The sequence below is a fragment of the Herpailurus yagouaroundi genome, unplaced genomic scaffold, assembly GCF_014898765.1.
Source record: "Herpailurus yagouaroundi ecotype Mexico unplaced genomic scaffold, PumYag 200, whole genome shotgun sequence".
In the NCBI taxonomy this organism is placed as follows: Eukaryota; Metazoa; Chordata; class Mammalia; order Carnivora; family Felidae; genus Herpailurus; species Herpailurus yagouaroundi.
The window spans coordinates 5,168,518-5,172,975 of NW_024412431.1; the positions used below are offsets into that span (position 1 = coordinate 5,168,518).

At 51.7% G+C, this 4,458-nt stretch overlaps 1 long non-coding RNA gene across 1 annotated transcript; it reads right to left on the reverse strand.

Moving 5' to 3' along the window:
- Positions 1-4,423, reverse strand: LOC121014109 (uncharacterized). Its single transcript, XR_005783040.1, has 2 exons — positions 3,649-4,423; positions 1-515 (listed from the first exon to the last, which is right to left on the reverse strand). It is a non-coding gene; the product is annotated as an uncharacterized LOC121014109 (long non-coding RNA).
- Between the last annotated feature and the right edge of the window lie 35 nt (positions 4,424-4,458).

A 4,458-nucleotide genomic window follows, 5' to 3' on the forward strand; every position in this document is an offset into this window, starting at 1 on the left:
TAATGGATATAAGCAATATCAAATTGTATCATTTTTTTTTTCTGCTTGCCTTTTTTTTTTTTTAATTCCCCCTCCAACCCAATGGTTTTTTGAGTTTAGCCTTGTTGATACATTTATTCTTTCTGGTGCCAGATGAATCTACTCCCCTCTCTTTTTCTGGCCCCTGCTGGAGGAGACTTGGTTTGCAAAGAGCCTTATCTTTTGAGAAACGATCCTTAGTCCCTCCCCTGCTAAGAATCCGTCAGTGGCTCCCACAATCCTCAGGGTCAAGCTTGAACTCCAGAGACGTGCTGGAACCCCTCCATCCCCACCATCTGCAGCATCTGGAGACTGCCCCCCACTTCAGGTTCGTCAGCACGAAAAACTCCAGCCATACCCCATCATGCTCTGTTTGTTCAACCATCTGTTCACCCAGCAGCTACTTACTGAGCCCTTTCCACACGCTAGACACTGTTGTAGGAGCCAGGGACTCAGCAGAGGACAAGACAGACAATGATCCTTGGGGAGCTGACATCCTGGTTGAGACAGACAAGTAAAAAAAAATAGAGTTGTATTTACTAAAATTTGCAAGGAAGAAAAATTGAGCTGTTTGAGGATAAGAATTTGGTAGAGATGGGGTGGGGCCTGTTTTAGGCAGAGATGCAATCAGGGAGGATTTCTCTAAGAAGGCAACATTTGAGGGGCGCCTGGGTGGCTCGGTCGGTTGAGCATCCGACTTCGGCTCAGGTCATGATCTCACGGTCCGTGAGTTCGAGCCCCGTGTTAATAAATAAACATTAAAAAAATTAAAAAAAAAAAGAAGGCAACATTTGAGCGAAAATGGAAATGAAGTGAAGAAGAGAGAATGCGGAGAAGGGAAAGCACTGCCGGCAGAGAAGACAACAAGTACAAAGGCCCTGAGGTTGGAATAGGCAGGGTTTTTTTTTTTTTTTTTAAATTTTTTTTTTCAATGTTTATTTATTTTTTTGGGACAGGGAGAGACAGAGCATGAACGGGGGAGGGTCAGAGAGAGAGGGAGACAGAGAATCGGAAACAGGCTCCAGGCTCTGAGCCATCAGCCCAGAGCCTGACGCGGGGCTCGAACTCACGGACCGCAAGATCGTGACCTGGCTGAAGTCGGACGCTTAACCGACTGTGCCACCCAGGCGCCCCAAGGGTTTTTTTTTGAGGAGCGGTGAGGAGGCCACATGGCCAGAGGGGCAGGAGCGAGGGGAGCAGAGTGGGAGATCGGGGGAGAAGTCAGGACATGCCAGGTTCTCCCTCGCCCACCTCTAGGGCTTTGTCCCTGCTGTTCCTTCAATCAGACACCCTTTTCCTCTTTATCTACTTTGCAGTTTCCTAATTGGTCCCTCAATGTCAACCCTTCTGCCTCTTCCACAGTAGTCCTGGGATACCTTTCTCCTGACACCCGACACCCTGTCCACTCACTCATTCGGCAAAGACTCATTGAGAATAGGCCAACTGCTGGGCAATTTCAGAGGAGTGACAGTTAAATAAAATAGGGCTGTATTTTATAATAAATACAACAGGGCTTGGAAAGGTCTCTCAAGGAGGTAGCATTTCAACAGAGACCTAAATGATCAGAAGAGGCCCGTCTTGGGGAGATATGATGAAAGGGCACTCCAGACACTGGCTAGTGCAAAGGCCCTGCAGTTGGAAGTAAAGTGAGAATATCTGAGGAACAGAGGGAAAGCCAGCGTTGTTGGATGGGGATGAGGGGAGCGGAGGAGGTACCTCTGGACAAGTGGGCAGAGGCCATACAAGACTGCCTTGTAGACCAGGTGAGGGGCGGATGTGTTTCCTAAGGCCTCCAAAGAACCAGGAACAGGTTGTCCAGCAGGCAGAGGTGGGGAATGGGGTGTGATTTAGGGTTCCTGAGGCCCCAGAGAAGACTGGAGAGGGGCCAAGAGCAGCTGCGGGGACGTGCCAGTATAGTTATCGTACTCGATTGAGATTGCACAGTAAGTCCCTCGGTCTCGTTTCAAGCCTGCATGCGACTCTGTTTACAGTGCCACCAAAGTCCCCAGCGGGCATCGATAAATACTCACTGAATAAATGAATGCTGGGAGTTTGGAGTGAGAATTTGGCAGGGTTCCCCAGCTCTATCCAGGGAGGGAGTCTGGGACCTGGCAGGCAGCAGAAAGCCCATCCCTGGACACAGTAGCCCAGTCCCTGGGCCAGCCTGGAGCCTAGCTTTGCCACATCCTCTCCATCTGTGAAATAGTTGGGCTGAAGAATTAGAAGAAGACAGGGCAAAGTCTATAGACATCCCAGCTCCAGAGCTGGGGACTTTCCTGACACCCCACACTGTGTCCACTCACTCTTTCCACAAAGATGGAGTGCGCCTAGGCCAAATGCTGGGCAATTTCGGAGAGGAGTGACAGTTTAAATAAAGAAAACAGGGCCATGTTTATATATGACAGGGCATGGAAAGGTCTCTCAGAGGAGGTGACATTTAAATGGACACCTAAATGATCAGAAAAGCCTTGGGGAGATGTGTGCGTCAGTTTCCTCATCTGTAAATTGGGAACAAAATAACTACCTCAAAGCATTCTTTTTTTTTTTTTAATTTTTTTTTCAACATTTATTTATTTTTGGGACAGAGAGAGACAGAGCATGAACGGGCGAGGGGCAGAAAGAGAGGGAGACACAGAATCGGAAACAGGCTCCAGGCTCTGAGCCATCAGCCCAGAGCCTGACGCGGGGCTCGAACTCCCGGACCGCAAGATTGTGACCTGGCTGAAGTCGGACGCTTAACTGACGGCGCCACCCAGGCGCCCCCAAAGCATTCTTTAAAAAAAAATTTTTTTTAAACAATATTTATTTGGGAGAGAGAGAAAGAAAGAGAGAGAGTGGGGGAGGGGCAGAGAGAGAGGGAGACACAGAATCCAAAGCAGGCTCCAGGATCCGAGCTGTCAGCACAGAGCCTGACATGGGGCTCAAATTCACAAACAGGGAGATCGTGACCTGAGCCGAATTGGGATGCTTAACCAAATGAGCCACCCAGGCGCCCCTCAAAACGCTCTTTAATTCAATTGACAAATGAACGAGAGACAGCCAGGAGGCTGGTATGGATGGACTAGTGCGCAAGGGGAAGAGATACAGGGAGAGAGAAAAGGGAAGGTGAAGGAGGTGAATCGTGTAGGGCCTGTGGTCTTTGGGTAGGACTTAGGCTTCTACTATAAAGACAGTGGGAGCCATGGAGGGATCTAGGCAGAGGAGGGAGGTGACCACACTCAGGTGTTCACAGGCGTTCTTAGACTGTTGTTTAGGCTGTGATGGGGAAAATAGACTAGGAGGTAAAGGGTGAAGCTGGGAGACCTGAGAGGAGGCTACTGCACTGGTCCAGATGAGCAATGAGACCGGACCAGGTAGGTGGGGGCTGAGGAAGGGGTGAGAAGTGGGCGGATTCTGGATCGGTGTCATTCTCCTCTTCCTTCTTTTTCTTTCTCCGTTAAAACACCCCAAATTAAAAAAAAAAAAAAAAAAAAGAGGAAAGAAAACATCTCTCCCTGGTCTCTAGGTAACCAAAGTATCCTCAGCCCTCGGCGTTTTGGCTGATCCCCGGAGGGCGCTAATGTTCAGGCTCAGTCGCCAGGGAGCGCTCCCCGCCCTGAGCCCCAAGGGACCAAGGTTTGGCTCACTCACCGGGTTTCCAAGGGAGTGCGGGGTCGGCCTCGAGCCAAGCTGCACGCTCTAGAGACTCCAGAGACCCTGGAGAAGCTCCGAAGAGACCTCCACTCTCCTCCGCTTGGGCACGGGCCTGCTGCATTTATGGAACACCACCTGCATGCAACAGCTCTGAAGAAGAGTACGGTCTACATTTTACAGCGGGGAAGATTGAGGCTCAGCAGCCACAGGATCCTTCGGGCCCACAGCGAGTCAGTTGTAACAACGGCAATAACATTAAGCGTGACAGCCGCTAACGTTTATTAAGCGCTTACTGTGTTCTCAACACTTGGCACGCACGGTCTCAATTTCATCAACACCGAGGGGTGGGTAGGGTAAATCTCACTTCACAGATGAGGCGCTCTTTGGACGTGGGGCTCCCCCAAGGCATGAGATGCTGGGATTTGAACCCAAATCTGTCCAGAGATTGTCTCCAGGCAAAGGATGGTCCTTCCCAGGAGCCCCGAGCTTGCGAACGAGGGGGGAGATGAATTGTTTTTGTGTTTAGAGGGGTCCCGGGAGGCTCAAAGGCCTCTGCCAACCCCCGCCTTAACGTGGCTCAGTCTTTTCTTCGGGTTCCCGCGCGCTCAGATGGGGGACACCTGGGCAGGGTGAGGATGCAGAAAGAGGCAAGGGCGGGGGGGGGGGGGGGGAAGCAGACGGGGTGAATTCGGCCGGGAACGGGGACCGCCCTGCAGCCGAGACCCCGCAGCCCCGGGGGCCGCCGGGAGCCGCGCCCCCTCGGCCCCGCCCCCTCCCCGGGCGCCGACCTCGGCGGTCACGTGACCC